This window comes from Cryptomeria japonica, chromosome 10 (assembly GCF_030272615.1).
Source record: "Cryptomeria japonica chromosome 10, Sugi_1.0, whole genome shotgun sequence".
NCBI lineage: Eukaryota > Viridiplantae > Streptophyta > Pinopsida > Cupressales > Cupressaceae > Cryptomeria > Cryptomeria japonica.
Genome location: NC_081414.1, coordinates 917,174,812 through 917,194,633, shown reverse-complemented (window position 1 = coordinate 917,194,633; position 19,822 = coordinate 917,174,812).

The following is a 19,822-nucleotide window of genomic DNA, read 5'->3' as shown; positions in this document are numbered from 1 at the left end:
AGTGATTCACAAACATGAATGGTATGGATGAATTAGAAACCGTGCACAAAGTATGGAATCAGTGATTCACAAACATGAATGGTATGGATGAATTAAATGACACATTTGTTGCTGTGGAAAATAGTCTTGACGGTGGGAAGGAATCTTTGTGTGCAAGGAAATTTGAAAATGAATTAGAAAGTTATCTTTATAAAATCCATGTTCATACGTAGGTATAATTACTCGGTTTGTTCTTGGTACTTTATTATCAGTTTATGGAATTAAAAAGTTGTGCGTGCATGACTGTCTAGAGAAGGGTCTCATTGTTGCGTAAGAGGAAAGTCGCACATGCAAAATCTTCTGCTTATTCAATTATGCAAGGAAGTAGGTTTTACAATTGGGAATGCTATTTATAAAATTATGAGTGGGAAGACGATGAAATTTTGCATGTGCTGCATTTTCAACATTACAGGGTACAATCATTTGTATTTTATTTTTGATGAATAGGTCTTCTCTATAAATTAAAAATATTAAAGTACATATTCATAAAAAAAAGGCTGGGGGATACAAGATCACCCCGCGAGAGTCACACGGTCAACGACCGAAATAAAAAAATAGAGCTATTCATCAAAAAACTTCCTTAAGCAGCTAAAGCGGAGGCAACCGAGGGAGGAGGACCAGGATCATCTTTCTTGCCCCAAACATCCGACACGAAACACCCATCTTCAGGAGCTTTGTCAATTTCTCCTTCCTCCCGCCTGGGAGGCGAAATCGCCAGGGCCAGGGGTGGAAACTTGGAAGGGTTGGCAGAAGGCCACCCAGAGTCATTATCAACAGGAGGAGCAAAAGTCACAGGAGCAGCAAAAGGCCACCCTGAGGCAGAGCCACGATGTGGAGGAGAAGTCGAGCGGTACCTCCATGCATAGTCTCTCTTGCTAGAGGAGCAGCGAGGAGCCTAGGACTACAGGGTCTGAGAGTGGTGGGCAGAGGAATTGCAGCCATGATGATGGCCACGGGGCAAAGTGTGATCGATAGAGATGGAATCCGGTGGCACTCTTACAAATGCACAAGGGGTATTGCCCCAGTGTTGGAGGAGCCCCTGTAGGTGGCCCACCTCTAGAGCCACTTTGTCAGCTTGTACCTGATCTGCATTAATACATTATTACAAATGCAAGCTTTAGCATAAAGCGAGACATTAATATCCAAAAAGTTGTGAGTAAAAAGAACTGCATTTCTATCCTTCCAAAGAGTGAAAAGGATCTCCATTCTAAAAGCATGCCATATCTTTAAAATTTTTGAAGGGGATTCTAGGTGAATCACCCAGAAGAGCCATATGCCAAGAAAAGGGCTCAGGTCGAAAAGGCCGAAAGAAATCATGAATGCAACTCTAGTACTATTGAGCTCTTCTACAAAACCAAAAAATGTGCATAAAAGTTTCTGGGTGACCACAAAAAGGGCACCGGGGATCAGGGGGTTAGGAACCCCCAAATGCTTAAGTCTAGACCCCAAAGACAACCCTTGAAAAAGCACACACCAAGAAAAGTGTGCAATCTTGGGTTCAGTGGTGGTAGACCATACAACAAGAAACCTGAATCTCCAGGAAGTCTGAGAAGACTACAAGTGCCAACGTTGGTTGAGGATATGGACCATAGACAAATGGGGAACTGACCAGAGATAACCCATTTTGGGTTTATAGCTAGTGAAAGGAGTCCAAAGATACCACTTCTAATCTTTCCACCAAGGTTTGATAGACTGAATGCCAAGCTTATGTAACAAATGTGAGGGAAACGCCGAGACTAGAAGGTCATAAGTCTGTCGATCTGGCTGAGACAAACATTTGTATTTTATTCACTTCAATGATTTATAATCTTATAGACTTGCATAATTAGGGAGAAAAACTATCTGCACTTGAAAGATTCAGGGGCAAGACTACATATACTTGCAAGGTTTGCATATTTGTCTAGACTTTGCAACTCTACAAACATTCTTGAATGGTAACTTTCTTGGTTCTTTTTCACCACCTTGTAAATTATGCACTTTTTATCTTGATTTATAGGCTTGAATTGCTTTCATGTGTAAAAATCTGAATGTTAGAAAAATGGTGTCTCAACTTTGTAATTGTAAAAGGGTACCGTTGTATTTAGATGGTTGGATAGACACTTGTGTTTTATCCACTTCAGGGGCATTCTAAGTGTTGGATAAAGAATGCATATTTTTCCTATTGGTGCATTTTGCATGTTGCTAAAGTGCATCTAGAGTGCTCAATATATGATAAAGTCATATTTTATGTATAATTTATCATTATAAACTTTGACCCTTTATCATTAGGTCATAGATCTAATGGTGCATATTTTGTGTGCTTTGTTTGCTATAGAAGGCAACCCTATATTATGAGGGCATTGTACAATGCCAATGTATTGTGATGTATTCTAAAAGTCTAATAGTTGTTGAGTTGCCTCTAAATCTCCATTGGCAATACTCCTATGAAAAGATTTATTTGTGCAAGTATATTTTAATATATAATTAATTTCTAAATAATATATTTGGTGACTTTTTTAGTGGGTGGTTTTATCCCAGAAGGGTTTTTCCCATGTAAATAACTATGTTGTTGTATGCATGTTATTTTTGTTTATTTTGTTAAGTTTTGTAACTATTGTAATAATTTGTAAAAGTTTTGCATTACCCTCTTCTCAAGGTTAACCTAGGAACTTCCTTACAAAAAAATATCAGAGCCTAAAGTTGGAGGATTTGAAAGTTAAAGATTGAGGATTTGTTAATAGATTGAGATATGTTGAATTCTATTGATGAGGTCTCAAGACCTACAGATCCTACCATGACTGCTACATTCATATTTAAGGATAAGATATGTCAAAAGGACGACCTTAGTTACATGGACCAAATGATAAGCAAAGAGACATGTATCCAATACCAAAATATTTGAAAATATGTAGGATCAAATTGTTAGAACAAAATTACACCAACCAATTTTTTTTTCCATTAAAAAAATAAACAAGACAAAAAAAATCGAAAGAGTACAAAATAAAATATTTTCCACAAAAACAACCTAAGGTGCACTTTAAGATTGGAGAGGACAAGAGTATCTCTTTAACCATTCACACCTCAAGACCTATTCGACAAAATATACTGAAAAGAAGTCCATTTTGTCTAAAGTATTTTAATATTAAATTAAATGCAAGTCATATTTATTAATAAAAAAATCTTACATTCAATAATGTTGAAGGTAAGGTATTCATTTTTACCATGCCATTGCAAAAAATGTGCCAATTGTTTGTCTAATATGAATAAAGAAGAGGGGAAAAGAGAGAAAAACTACTAAAGAAAATCCCTTCGACAAAAAACAACTCTAACCTGTGGACTTTAAGATTGGATATGACAACACTACTTCTGTAATCTTTTAAGAAAATACACCTAAAAGGAATCCATTTCGTCGAACTCTGGCAATATTAAATTAAATGCAAACCATATTTATTAATAAATAAATCTTACATTCAATAATGTTAAGCTCAAGCATTCATTTTTAACATGCCATAACAAAAAACATGCTCATAATTTGGCCCATGTGAATAAACAAGTGGAAAAAAATTAGAAAGACAATGAAACAAAACCCCTTCCACAAAGAACAACATAAGATGGATTTTAAGATTGAATATGACAAGACTATTTCTTTAATCTTTTGAGAAAAAAACCTAAAGAGAATCAATTTCTCCGAACCCTTGCAATATTAAATTAATGCAAACCATATTTATTAATAAATAAATCTTACATTCAATAATGTTAAGCTCAAGCATTCATTTTTAACATGCCATAACAAAAAAACATGCTCATAATTTGGCCAATGTGAATAAACAAGAGGGAAAAAAATTAGAAAGACAATGAAAGAAAACCTCTTCCACAAAAAACAACATAAGATAGACTTTAAGATTGAATATGACAAGACTTCTCACAATTTATTTGAGAAAATATAAAGAAAATCCATTTCATCCCTTATTATTTCAATAAAAAATTGAATATAAACAATGTTTACTAATAAACAAACCTTACATTTAATAATCATCTAATTATATTTAAATATTCTTACCATAAAATATAATTAAAATCTTTAAAAAATTAGAAACACAACAAAAGAAAACCCTTTCCATGAAAAACAAGCTAAGCTAGACTTTAAGATTGGATGGGACAAGGCTAGATTTTTATGAAAAAATATAAAGAAAACTCATTTTGTCTGGATTATTTCAATATTAAATAGAATGCCAAATAAATTATTAATAACCAAACCTTAAAGTTAATAGGCATATAGGATTATATTTAAATATTCTTACCATTAAATATAATTAAAACCTTAAAAAGCTTATACCACACGAAAGAAGAGATTTTGAACACACGAAGAAATTATTGGAATGGAAAACTCACACGTGAAATTTGCCAGCCGTCGGATTAAGTCCCATTCTAAGCTCTTTATAGCCGTCCCTTTTACACAGGCTAATTATATTTCATTTCACGTCAGCCCAGGGCTTTCGTATGCATAGCTACGTCCATCGTGTAAAAGCAGAGTTTTGAACGGTCCAGATCTATTCCAAATAAATCCGTACTACAAAAGAACCTGCACGGCATTGAGCCACGACCAAGAGACCTTCCATCCCTATCCAAACCTAATTTGTCTAATGAACTGAATTTAGACATGGTTAAAAAGTCATTAAAATGCCCACGTTCATAGATATTTTGTACCTGCTTTCCATCCTCTCTCCTTCTCCCCCGTTTCTCGGCTCCTTCCATATTTATGGCGCCCTCTCTCTCCACAATTACACATCATTTCAGGGACATGTTCCTCGAAAATGCTCTGAACATGATCTCTTGGCTCTTTCTTGGTTTCTAGATAAACATGATTTGCTATTTCTAGATTTCACTCTGTGAGAGTTTTTGTATTGAATTTCAGATTATAGCTTTTCTTTTATAGCTCTTTTTTTTTAATCTGGGTTATAGTCGCGAAGAAGTTCAGAGGGAGGAAGAAGTAAGAAGAATAACTGCTCTCTCTTTTCATAATTATACCTCATCATCTTAGGGACATGTCTTGATGATTTGCTATTTCTGAATTCCATTGTGTGAGAGTTTTTGTATCAACATTTCCAATCAAAGCTCTCTTTCTTATTGCTGTCTTTCTTCCTCTGGATCATAGCCATTGGAGGAGTCGAGGGAGGAAGAAGGGGTATAACGGCTGTCTCCCTCCACAATTATTCCTCTTATACCCTTTCTTGATGATTTCCTATTTCTGGATTTGATTGTCTGAGAGTTTTTGTGTCAACATTTCAGATCACAGCTCTCTTTCGTATTGCTGTCTTTCTTTCTCTGGGTTATAGCTATTGGAGGAGTCCAGAGGGAGGAAGAAGTAAGAGGTATAAAAGCTCCCCCCCTCCACAATTACACATCATCATCTCAGGGACATATCTTGATGATTTGTTATTTCTGAATTCGATTGCGTGAGTTTTTGTATCAACATTTCAGATCTCAGTTCTCTTTTTTTCTCTAAATCATAGCCATTGGAGGAATTCAGAGGAAGGAAGAAATAAGTGGTATAAAGGCTCTCTCCTTCTATAATTACTCTTTATCATCTCAGGGATATGTTCCTCAAAAATGTTCTGAACTCTAGGTACTTTCTTAGTTTCTAGATAAACAGCCCTCTTTCTTGATGATTTAATATTTCTGGATTCAATTGTGTGAAAGTTTTTGTATCAAGAACTTTTACATAGCATTTCAGATCTTCCTTTCTTAAACTCTCTTTCTTTCTCAATATAATCTGGGCCATAGCCATTGAAAGATATAATCTGGGCCATAGCCATTGAAAGAGTCCAGAGGGAGAAAGAAGTTAAGAGGTGTGATGGCAAAACAGGCTTCTTCAGGACCCACAAAATCCGAATTCTCCACAAGTAAAGAGGTTAGGGTTATTCATATTGGAAACCCAAGATTGATTAAAGCAAGCCCATCAGAGTTTCGTGCTGTTGTGCAGTCACTCACTGGACTGAAGAAGAGACAGTCATCCACATCTGAAATGGAGTCGGATTGTGAGGAGAGCTCTCAATCCAAGGTGCCCAAACATGAAGGTGAGTTTCAGTTTTGTTCAATTCTTGGTATTCCTGAGACTGCAGCTCTTCCCCAGATGGCCCAGGAAAGTAATAACATATATGGTAGTGTTGATCAGGAGGAGATTTGTGATATATACACCAACCACATGATGGGTACACTGGATGGGATTGATGGTAAATTCTTCCCAGACATTATCTCCTTTGATTTCATGACCAGTACATCTGATGTAGTATGAAGGAAGCAAACAAGTTCAGGTCCTGTAATTGGTTACAACAGCTCTTTTGTGGTGGAAGATGGCACTGTAAAATTCCCTTGATTGTATTCTGTATGATACTTTCGAGATAAGTTATAGTTGGGTGTTTTTCTTTTTATCCAAGATAGATGATGGATTAGTTAAATCCTGATAATATATTTTATAAACTATTGTAATTATTATTTGTAAATAGTAAAATTACTCTTTTAACAGTTTTGATTTGTAGATTCATAAACAAGTGTTGTTTCTCAATTTTAAAATGTTTAAACTTTTTATATTTTATAGTTATTTTTACAATTATAAAAATGTATTGATTATTTATTGAACTGTAATTAATATTTGTAAAGAGTTTTCATGAGTGTGAGTGTGTGAGAGATTTTCAAATCTCAAAAGCACATTTACTATGAAATTCTAAGTTGTGACTCAAAAAGACAAAAACAAAATTAAACCATTAAGAAAAAAATGGTTAATGCAACATGTTAATCCTATGAGGATCCTTTTAATACTGGGGGAGGGGGGGGCATGTGAATCAGTATTAAGATCAATTGCAACTTTGAACTCAAGAACAAACTTATCTCAGATCTGTAACCATTTAACAAATATCTCAACTTCTTTAATCAGATCTAACAACCTCTTTATCAGATTTGCTTAACACATTAATCAAATCATTTACCACAACTATCAATACTTTCACCACCAAAGCAATCATATAAACTTAATCATTTACCAACTCATTAACCTTATCAATCAGATCAAATTCTTACACAAACAACTCCTTATCAGTACCGGTAACTTTTGATAAAACATCATAACTGGTGTCTTAGAAATAATGCATGAAATGAAACATAAACAAGAACATCACATGAAAAACATTCCACACATGAACACCATAAGTTTTTGACGTGGAATCCAAATAGGGAAAAACCACGATGGGAGTTGTCACCCACAAATATTTGTACTCTTTTTAAGTACGCCCTGTTAGGAGCTTACAATACACTCAGTTAGGAGCAGACCCTGTTAGGAATCACTCGGTTAAGGGATTTGCCTAGCATCCCAGTTAAGAGTTTGATGATCTGTTAGGATCAACCTCGTGAGTGGATTTAACACTCTTTTCAGAGTTGCCCTGTTAGGGGACTTAAATGTTTAAGGCCTGTTAGGACCTATCTGATCAAGGGATTTAACTTGTTGCAATTGTTAGGGAACAACAGTTAAAGAATGATCTGTTACTTGCACTTCTTCTGCTTGCTTGATCAGATCCAGTTATGCACAACACTCTGCAACTCTCAGGAAGATATCACACTTCACTTGGACGACTTAACACATTCTCTAAAACCACCGACACAATAAACATTAGTTGTGTCATCCTAAATAGCCATCTCAATTAGGTCGGCCACAAAACCCTAATTACATCATGAAATTACAATTCAAATCATAAGAGATCATAATAGATCGTTATACAGATCATTACAACAAATTACAATGCAATATCAATCATTGGTTGATCGTAACCCATCACAAAAATCCGATCTGTATCCTCAAAACACTCTACTAAGCATTTCGCTGATTACCAAGAAATTCTTCCTTGAATCTCGCTAAAATAACAATTAAATTTTTTACACGGGTTGTGCCATGTTACCAGCTTCATGTAGACTCATCGTCGATCACCGTCATAACAGAAATCATTACCAGTTTCATGATTTCTTCACCGATCTTAAACCCTACTAAAACCTTAGCAAAAATTCATCATAAATTTGAAACATGCCTTCTGGTAATCTTCACAAGTTTTGGTTCTAGTCAGATACACCTTTCTATGATACAAGTTCACCATCCAAACCTCAAATCACCAATCATCGTCGATCGTTGGATTCAATCAAAACATCTCTGTTTTACTGGTTGAAGTCCTATTTCACATACTTTAGTTCTCTGTCGGTAAACCCTATCTTCTGATAAACCAAAACAACTTAAATGACAAAACAAAACATCAAGAACATCAGTTGACCTTAGTTGCCATCACTAACAACACAAATAACTGATCATGCCATCTATTCATAGAATCTCAATCTCTTCATCACAAATAGACTTCTATCCTTTACCAGTGCAGTAATCCATTTTCAACTGCATCACCAACATCTCCATCAGTTATACCAAATGCCAACAATTTCCCCTTTGGCATTGATGGCAACACTAATCAGATATACAATCAGAGTAACATCATCATCTGCAACTTGCTTGCCGATATCACATCATCTGCCAGTTCCCTCCTTTTGACATCTCCCCCTTAACCAATGCTTCTCTCAATCTGATCTTTTCTCTTCTCCCATATCTGATTTCCTTTCTTTTCTTCTCCCCCTTTGACAACAATGCCAAAGATGTAAATGCATCACTTGTCTTTAATTCTGCTACTGCCTCTTCCATCATCTCCGCTACTCAAATAAGAAAAATTATAATAGAGCATCAAATTAGAACTTTAGATCAGACTTGCTCCCCAAAAGGAGTAGCTTGCATCTTCACCAATCCTTAGTGAAAATAAACATAAAATCCATAGGATTGATGGATCTCCATCATTCTAGTTCTTCCGGTGTAGGAGTGTAACCCCCAGTTTACCTCTAAGAGACTCAAAGGTAGCCTTTTGTGAGGGCTTAGTAAAGATGTTAGCTAACCGATCTTTACTCTTCACATATTTCATCTTCACCTCTTTTTCTTGAACTCTTTCCCTTAGGAAGTGATACTTCAATTCAATGTACTTGGTTTTGGAATGAAATACAGGATTCTTAGAAATTTTTATTGCACTTGTTTTATCACAATAGATAGTCACCAATTCAACAATAGTGAAGGCTGATTGATACTCTCTCGTGCCTCATAGTGCAAGGGGGATCAAGCAAATCAATATGTATGAGTCTTCTAACAGTTAATGATAACCATGAATTGAGAAAAACATAGAGATAACTGATCATAGAATGATATTGTTGGTGTAAATAATTATTCATCATGGATATTATTACACTTACTTAAGTTTACTTAGGATAATGCATTTCATAGTAGTTTGGATATGAGACACTTGGGTGTTTGTGCCACATTGGGATAGTGTGTGTAGGAGAAATTCCACCTCTTATGGTGTTGATCTTGTTATTACACTATCATATCCACTTATTGTGGAGTGATAATTCCACCTTCGGTGGGTGATCCACCTCATGTGGAATATTGTATTATTTCTCCTACCTACCCACACCTATTTCCTACCTACCCTTGTTTCTTATTGAGCCACATGTCATGTTTGTGTGCTCATACATATCCCTAGCCTTGCCTATATAAGCAGGCTCATCTACATTGTATACAACAACAACTATTGAACAACAACTATTTGAACTAGATAATCCAGTTGATTATTGATCATTTTCTATTAATGAGAATACAGTCTATTCTTATCCCATATTATGTCTCTATCTTGTACATTTCAATGACTTCTTGATCTTGGCAAAATCCAACATGGTATCAGAGCGATTGGAGCTTCATTGATTCGTCTTGAAGAGGCATTATTGTGACGTCAAGAGGCAGATCTGAGGAGTATCGTCATTTGGAGGCGTCCTAGACCAGATCCGACCTCTCCATTGCGTCCGGAAGGCCGTTTCCATGAATTTTGGTTATAAAGTTGGCCTATTTTGGTGAGGAAAATTTTTTTTCCCCAATTTTGCTTATCGTACGGATTTTTCGAATATTCATTATTTTTTTTCAAAAATTTTTTTCATTTCTCAGAAAAATTGTTTTGAAAAAAAATCAAAAGTTCAAAAAAAAAAGAATTCAAAAAAAATCGAAAAAAAAATTGAAAAGCAAAGCAAAAAAAAAAGAAATCAAAAAAATCAAAAAAAAAATTGCTTGTTTGGGGGTCCGCAGACCCCCGTACCCCCCATTTCCCGCGTGTTGCAGGACTTGTGCAGAGTTCGTACCCCTGTCTGCACCTGCGTACCTGTGGTCCCGTGCCGTGCGCCGTCGCTCGTTCTCCGCGCCGAAGTAGCTCCGCCCGAGCTCCTGTCTGCAGACGCTCCCTCCGCCCGACACCGCGAGCGGCCACCGCAGGTTCTCTGCTAGCGACGCCCGCCTCCGTCTCCGCAGCGAAGCCCCGCTGCGGCCTCTGGTGGCACCGCTCCTTGCGCCTCCTCCCTGCAGCAGCGCCGCTACACCCCGCCCGGGCTCCGCCACGCAGACCGCCACGCAGACTGCAGGTGCCACGTTAGCACAGCTCGTCCAGATTCCTCGGCCACCTCATCCGCCACGTGGATTTCCGTACTGCCACACATCATCCGTACCGCCACATCAGCTTTGCCACATCAGCAATTCCGTACAGTACGGACATACACCATTTGGCCACGTAATCCGTCCGTACGGTACGGACGCCCAGTCAGCCAGTCAGCGAAGTTTTGGTGACGGTCATACGGCCGTCAAATTTAACCCAGTGTTTTGCTGACGTCAGCGCCACATCAGCAGGGTTTGGAAATTTTTTGACCCCCTCTCATTTGCATTTTTGATTTTGCAGTTCAACTTCAAATGGCCATAACTTGCTCATTTTTGCTCCTTTTTGGGTGCAATTTTTTTTGAAATGGGCTAGAATTTCGTGCTCTCCGCAGTGGTGAAAGAATTTTTTAATTTTGATGCACGGATTTTTCAGAAAATGCAGTTTTTGGTGACTGTCCCTGAGTAATCCCAGTTTTTGCAACTTCAGAGGCTTCATTTGGGGTCATACGACCTCCTTTTCAGGTGCCGTTTTTTTTGAAAGTGCGTATTTTTTTGTCTACTTTCACATGATGCTATCAGATTGATGTCATTGTAAGTAGAAATTGTACTTTCAGATCTTGGCCATTTTTGGCTCTTTTGGTACTTGTATATTTGCTTGAATCTCAGTTAGATTCATTGCACTATTGATTGAAGTCTCTTGTATCTCATTTGAGAAGTTGTAAAATTTGCATCATAAGCCCACTTTGCCTTGTTTTGCAAGTGGCTCATTGTAATCGCACTAAGTATAAAGTGCCAAAATCATCACTTTTGGGGGGGTACTTTGATTGCTTGAATTTGGGGGGTGTCTCTTGTGCTTTTGTGCTCTTGTGTTCTTTCCTTTTTGCTGCTATGAGTTCTTCTAAGTTTCCTCTCTTAACTCCACATAACTATGCTACTTGGAAAATTGATGCATGGAGTAAACTTATGGAAAAAGGACTCACTCATTACATTGATGGAACTATTGTTGCTCCAGCTGATCCTAAGGCTGATCCAGTTGGTCACTTAGATTGGCTCACTAAAAATATCATGGCAATTGGTACCTTAAGAAAGTATGTATCAAAGGATCTCATTTTTCATATTGAGAAATGCACTCTAATCAAGGATGCTTGGCAAAAGTTTCAAGACTTGTATGGTCAAGTTGATGAGATTAGGGGATATCAAATTGATAGTGATCTCACCATGTTAGATCCCAAGAACTTTGATACTATACAAGATTATGTCACTAAGGCAAATGAGTTGAGGGCACAACTCAAAGATTGTGGCATTGATAAGAAGGATACTCAATTGATATTCAACTTGATAGGGAAGCTTCCACCAGAATATGCAGCATTTGTTTCCAGTTTCCAAACTCATAGGATGACAATGGGTTCAAGCTACAAAATGCCTACATTTGATGCTTTCAATGAAATGTTGATGATGGAACAAACTAAGTTGATAAGCATGGGCATTCTTAAGACTTCTTCTAAGTCTCAAGCATTGGTGGCAAATCAAGGAAACAAAGGAAATCAAGGAAAGGACAACTCAACCAAGAAGAAATGGCAATCAAAGCCTAAGGATAAAGCACAATCTTCTCCACAACAAGGAGATTCATCTTCTTCCAAGAAAGATAATTCACCAAAGAGAGAGAGACCTACTTGTGCTTATTGTAAAAAGATTGGTCATGAGGAACATCGTTGCCATACTAAGAAGATTGATGAGCTCACACATATCATCAAAAAGCATAACATTGATTTGCCTAAAGTCTACAAGAAGGATGATTCATCAACTTCCACTTCCTCACATTCAAAAGGAAAAGGGCAAGCATTCATGGCTTCTACAAGTGGAAAAACTCACTCTTTTGGAACAAGAAAAGGACAAGCTCTATGTGCTACAACAAATCATACTTCAGAGAGATGGCTTCTAGATTCAGGGGCTTCTCATCATATGGCATCTTCACAATCTATGTTCTCTACATTTGAGCCTTGCACCATGCCACAGATTTTGATGGGCAATCATACATACATGGATGTGATTGGGAAAGGATCTATTGACATTGGGGATAACTCCTTCAATGATGTGTTGTGTGTACCCCACTTGACAAACAATCTCCTTTCTATCTATCAAATCACACATGGCGCAACTAAGAAAGTTGTGGAGTTCACACCTGACTCAGTTTTTATTAGAGACATGGAGACTAGAGCTATCATTGCGACTGGGGTGGTTGATCATGCATCTCGGTTATACTCCTTTTCAGATTTTGTTGATGATGATGATTTCACATTTGATGATTCTACACATGATGATCACACTTATTGTGATGATTCAGATTTTGAGGAGAACTTTGGACACTTGAATTTGGGGATTCTCACATGTAACCCAGTTCTTGAGTCTTGTACTTCATCTTCTCATATTGATATCACATCACCTATTGTACCTGATGATGCAGATAGTGCGACAGTTTTGCCTACATGTGATTCAGTGCAGCAGGATATACATTGTCTTCCAGCTTCAGATTCATGGGATGATTACTTGACAGATATTGCAGGTTTGTTTGTGGAATCCTACATTGCAGATTTGGGAGACATCATTGATGACATACATCTTCTCTTTGATGAAGATGATCCTTCTTCGATTGTTGCGAGGGCACACTCTGACCCTCTTGTTCATTCTCTACATGATCATTCTTTCGAGGTTGACATGATTGTGGCTACTTATGTACAGCAGTTGGAGGAGGTCTCTTTATTCTTTGAGGAGACACATGAGTCTTTGGACATTGTTCTACATCCATCTCCACTAGATGTTGGAGTTCCTTTTTCAGCAGTATGGCACAGTTTACCATCTTTGGAAGGGGTATCTTTTAGCATCGACATGGGGACACTTGAGCAGTTTTCAGAGATTCCTTTCATCATGAGTTTTCTTCATACATCTTCCCTTCATGATTGGGGAGACTTCATGGATACACCTTTGGTTTTGTTTCTTCCTAAGGGGAGGAATGTTGTTCGACGTTCGTGGAGCAGTTTCTTCATACATCGAGCTTCTATCATTGGTGCAGATTCTTCATTGAGGGATGATCACAGTTTGACTTCTCTTCTTCTCTCATATGGGAGGGACCTTTTCCTCACATGGGGTTTTGTTCCTCACATACTTCTTTGAGAGTTTTCTTGTATAGCTTTCATCTCTCTTTTGGGGGAGGGTTTTTTCCCATTGGGTTTTTCTCTCTTTCCCCACTTTGTGAGAGATTTCATTGCATTGGTCTGCATGCATTTGCATTTGTGCATGGGTACCTAACATGGCCTCGTAGCCGGGACCCATCTTGCATTGCTTAGTTGCATTGTAGACTTAAGTGCATTCCCCTAAGTTGCACTTAAAGGGGGGTGTTGGTGTAAATAATTATTCATCATGGATATTATTACACTTACTTAAGTTTACTTAGGATAATGCATTTCATAGTAGTTTGGATATGAGACACTTGGGTGTTTGTGCCACATTGGGATAGTGTGTGTAGGAGAAATTCCACCTCTTATGGTGTTGATCTTGTTATTACACTATCATATCCACTTATTGTGGAGTGATAATTCCACCTTCGGTGGGTGATCCACCTCATGTGGAATATTGTATTATTTCTCCTACCTACCCACACCTATTTCCTACCTACCCTTGTTTCTTATTGAGCCACATGTCATGTTTGTGTGCTCATACATATCCCTAGCCTTGCCTATATAAGCAGGCTCATCTACATTGTATACAACAACAACTATTGAACAACAACTATTTGAACTAGATAATCCAGTTGATTATTGATCATTTTCTATTAATGAGAATACAGTCTATTCTTATCCCATATTATGTCTCTATCTTGTACATTTCAATGACTTCTTGATCTTGGCAAAATCCAACAGATATCATTCCCATAGCAATTTACTCAAGAAAGATTACTAATCTTCAAACAAACAGATTCAAAGACTGCATAACATAGCACTTTGTTGATAATCAATCATTCTGTTTTTAGACAATTCATAGAAAAACCAAAATATTATCTGCTGCACAAAAAAAAAATCATAGTTTTTCATAACCCTTACAAAGACAAGCTTTTCAGCTTAAGTAGCCTCCAGGCTTATAGTTTTACATAACAAAATTACATTTTACTTTAACCAAAGTTAAAGAAACCATTTACTATAACAGGAAAGAAAACTAAATCAACAGCCACTGTGAGGATGACACCTCATTTTTGGATTAACTATGCTTCCACTACGGCAGAAGAGGTTATGGATCTGTCCTGCTTTGTCGTAGAGCCACTTCATTCCAGGTGTGCCACCGAGAAGTTCAAGATGACCTGAAAATAAGGAAGACAAATGTGTTGAATCCTTTGCTTCCACACCTCCTTATCAATGTTCACTTGTGCCACTTTTGCCTCGTGTACCTCCAAATGATCAGTACAGACTATGAGCATTGATTCGATCCTTGCCACCTTTGAGAAGTCATCCGTGGTTAAAGATTTTGTCATCTGAATGAATTGGATTCTTTCTTGAAAAATCTTGGTCATATCCACAACTGCCTCAATTGTGTTGGTACTATCTTTCATGAGCTGGATGTCAATGCACTTGAGATCCTTCTATATTGTATCGATCAAGTTTGTCAATCCTCTAAGCAATTTGGTGGACTCTTCGTGACCTTGTTTGATGATCGAGTTGCGCCACTCCACATTCTTCCTTGATACATACAATAAATTATCATCCAGACTTTCTACTAGTTTTTCGGCCAAGAACTTCATCACCCCATATTTCTGTATATCATTTATTTGCGCAAGGACTGCCACCCATTTGATTCTTTCTTTCTCCCAAGCCACCGTTTCTAGCTCTAATTCCTTGCCGATAGTCTCGACATCTTTATAAAATTTTACCGGATTAATGATATAATTTGATCCTTGTTGTATAATAAGATCCAACCATTTATTGAATATTTCTGTAACTACTCCATTCCTTTGAACCTGGTCGAACTTGGTCCAACATCTTCTGATTGGCCGGAGATTTGGGATCAAATGATATCGATATTTGTGACAAAGGTTGGGGATTTGGACTATCGATGGCATTGATATACTCAGCCATCAGAGTAACAACTTGCTTCAATTCTCTTTTGTCTTTTTCATCTTTCCATGTTCTTGGAATTATTCTTTTTGTGGATGATTCCAAATGCTTAACATCCATAGCATGCGAAGCAACTCCCAAAGCTATCTTTTCAATTGTGAAATCTTCCTTAGTAGCTTTGTCCGCATCCTTCCCTGGAATTGGTTTGGCTATCTCGGTCGTCCAATGACCTGTTGCTTCATCTACTTCAAGCATTGTCCGCGTCTTGAGTTTCTTTGACTTTGATGCCTTTCCCAAACATCTGTTGACCATGTCTTCCATAGGGATTGTAATCGGCACTACACTCCGTTTCTTTCCAACACCAACTTCCAACCATCATGGTGCGCTTGTAGGATCTTTAGGTGGAGGAGTTGTCTGTATATCGGGTGAAGTGACAATAACCATGGTATTCATGGGGTCTTGTCATCTTTCCTCTTCCTTGCTCGTGTCCATTTCCTGCATTTCAAGTTCATCCAGATTCTGTGGATCCATTGTTTCCTCTATCTCTTCACTAGGGTCTAGGTCTACAACAACCTATTTCAATATGGGCTCCCTACTCTTCTTCTTACTCCTGGACCAAGTTACTCGAGCAACTGTGAGACCTGATGGTGACTTCTTTGACCTCCTAGGTTGGATTTTTTCAACAATAGGGCTTGAAACACTTGTGACATTAACAATTTCATTAGTGGAAGAAATGGGAGATTGAGTCACAATGTGTGAATCAATTCTTAGTTCAGGCGAGGACATGTGAGATCTCTCCTTAAACTTTTGATTTCTCAACCATATTTCTATTCTTCTCACAACATTGAAGGTTCTAGTTTGAATACTGTCATCCTCCTTTTTATTCCAATCAATTTTTGGAATTGGTTTTCCTTGAACCTCTGTGTTGAACTCAGGATCTAGGACATCTTCCCCTGTATCTTCTGATACTCCAGATATATTAATCAGAAGCTTCATGGTAATTATTTGTTGCAAAGTGAAACTTGACCACATTCTTTTTCTTACCTCATATTCATCGCTGCAATTCTCCCAATAATCCTCCAACTGAGGCTCATGGCAAAAATGGTTATCTAAATTTAGGTTTTCAATGGCATAACCTCTACTGTCAAACTTTTGCCTTGCCACATATAGCTACAAGTTCATCCTCTTGAATTGTAATTCCAGATTCAGGGCATCAGACATAGATTTGCAACTATAGTATTCGAGTTCAACAGGGAACACTACTCCAAAATCGCCCTTTGTTCCCAATCTCTTGTCAATGTGAGCTAGCTGCCTACTCACCTCCATAAGTACATAGCTATCGAAAGTATACCTAGGAAGCTTGAATGGTTGGCCCTCAAAACCACCTACTCATAGGTAAGTAAACCTAGGAAATTAAGTAAAGAAACTACCATATATGCTTATGAACTTCATTGCTTCAACAAACATTCTCTTGTTCACATTCCCCTGGAGCTCAAAAGCAATTCTTTCCACGAAGACTCCATTCCATCTATCAATTTTCTCAACATGTCTCTGCTATTGTAATAGGGGATAAAAATTATACACCCTCATCCCATCTACCCCAGGTTCATTAGACAAACTAGGCCAATCCCTTGTACAAGCTAGTATGTAGAAAAGATAAGAAGACATATAAAAACCTAACATTCCCACAAAATTACTCAACCCTTCATGAAGTCTTTCTACAATTACCTGAGACCAATCGAGATACTAGTCACCAAATAACATCACTTGGACGAAAAAGTACATCCAATATTCCTAGTAGAAAGAATGTGAGTTTCCCTTGACCCTATTCAGAGTATCACAATATCCCACACTTCTATGACGAAGTGCTCTCTAGTCAGGGGTTTTGGCAGCCATGACCCTCCTTTTTGAATTTTTAAGAGCCAATTCTTAGCAATCACACTCCTATACTTATTCTTCATTTCTGAGAAATAGGCATACGAGTTCCCAATGGTCCAGTCCTCATATTCATCCTTGTGTGGAACTCTCATTGCCGCCATTACTGTTTCTCTGTTGATATTGACTAGCAGTTCACCATTAATAGTTTTGATGCATCTATTCTTTGTATCATACCTATTCATGCAAGCCATCACCAAATCCGGACATGGCGCGACAAGCGGAAAGGCAACAGCTTCAACAAGACCGCTTTTCACTATTTTCTCTATCATTGAACCGGTTTGAGGGTTCTTGTCTCTCTCTAAGAAATCCCCTAAATCAACATGAACCAAGGAAGTGTCTTCTAGCTTTGGTAATATGCTCACTAGACATGAGGTTCGACCAAGTTTCAACAATATTGGCCTCATATTGCCTATCTATACTTCTAACCAAGATATTCTAAAACAAGGCAGAATTCTACTCCAACAATTTAGAGATTTTCTTCCTATACTAATAAATATTCAGAACTTAAAGAAACGCAACTTAGGAGGAGTCATCTGAACTTACCCATTACCACCATGAAAACTGGAAACTTCCTCAAGAAATCAGAGCTGGTTTTACCTTCGGCGCCTCCAATTTGCTCAAGTATGGCAGCTGTAACCCTTACAAACTATGGAAATAAATTCATACCCTCTTTTTAATCAGATGTGAAAATATCTATAAGGCCACACATGCTTCATAACGATTTACTCAAGTGTGCGAAGTAACAGTGAAATGACTAAAATCTGACACCTTCTTAATTATCCATCACTTCTGCACAAGTAGTTGATGCACTCATGATTACTTTCCATATTTTGAATTTTAAATTGCTGAATGAGGGAATATTCCTTCTTGCTGCGCCACTTTCATTATCATCAAAAAGCCTTAGAGTTAGTTTTGAAGTGAACTCATGAACCTTGAACTATTTGACCAAAAGTTCAACGTTCAAGTTCATTTAGGAAGTACATCAATGAGTGAGTGGTGTACAACAATATCGGAAACGAGCGTCAACAATGATTATTAAGCAGAAGCCTTAACCCATTTGAACTGCTTGAGATTTGGTTCAAAGTTCAAGGTCAGAATTCAAGGTCGGAAACTAACTTAAAACATATAGACACGTGCTCGTTATACAACAATACAATGCCACGACTCACAAAAGACATTTTGAACCTTGAACCAATTAAGGTTCATGGGTTCAAAACTCAAGATGTAAAACAAAAACATGCTTGCTCTCATGAAGACAAAAACCACTAATGACTTAAACACGCTTTGAACCTTGAACCTATTGAACTTTTAGAAAGAGTTCAACGGTTCAAGTATGAAGGAGAACAAAAATCCCGACGGAACTAAAGGCACAATAAGGCAACCCACAAGTGTGAACATCAAAAGGGAAAATTGTAGGGGGGACTAACACCTGCCCAATCAACATCAGTAGAGACATCCAAAGTAAAATATACTTTATAGGGATACCATAAACCATAGTCTACTATGCCTTTGAGATATCGAAAATTTCTCTTCACAGCCACCATGTGACTCACCTTAGGCTCTTTTTGAAATCTAGCCACTAATCCAACAACATGAGAAATGTCCAGTCTGCTATGGACAACATAGTGTAGCTTGCCAAGCATAGATCTATAATCTTTTTCACTAAAAATAGGGGAATCGTCTTCCTTTGACAACTTGCAGCCTGTCACCATCGGTGTTCCTACCGATTTGGCAGTCTTCCATGCCGAAAGTCTTCAACACCTCTTTGATATACTTGGTCTGACAAATAAAAATACCACCATCCAATTGTTGAGACTGTAAGGCAATAAAGAACTTAATTTCACCGATTAGAGACATTTCAAATTCCTTTTTCATTATATCAGAAAAGTCCATACACATATCATCATTTCCGCCAAAAATTATGTCATCAACAAACACTTCTCCTATCAGCATCTTGTCTCCATCAATCTTCAAATAAATGTTGTTGTCCTCACTGGTACGTTGGAATCCAATTTTGATCAAATGTGCATGTAATCTCTCTTACCATGCTCTCCGTGCCTGCTTTAGACTATATACTGCTTTATGCAATTTACACACCATGTCCTTATCATCGGTTAAACAAAATCCTTCTGGTTGTTCAATGTATACTTCTTGTAGAATTCCATTTAGAAAGGTTGATTTGACATCCATTTGATAAACTTTGAATCCTTTATATGCAACA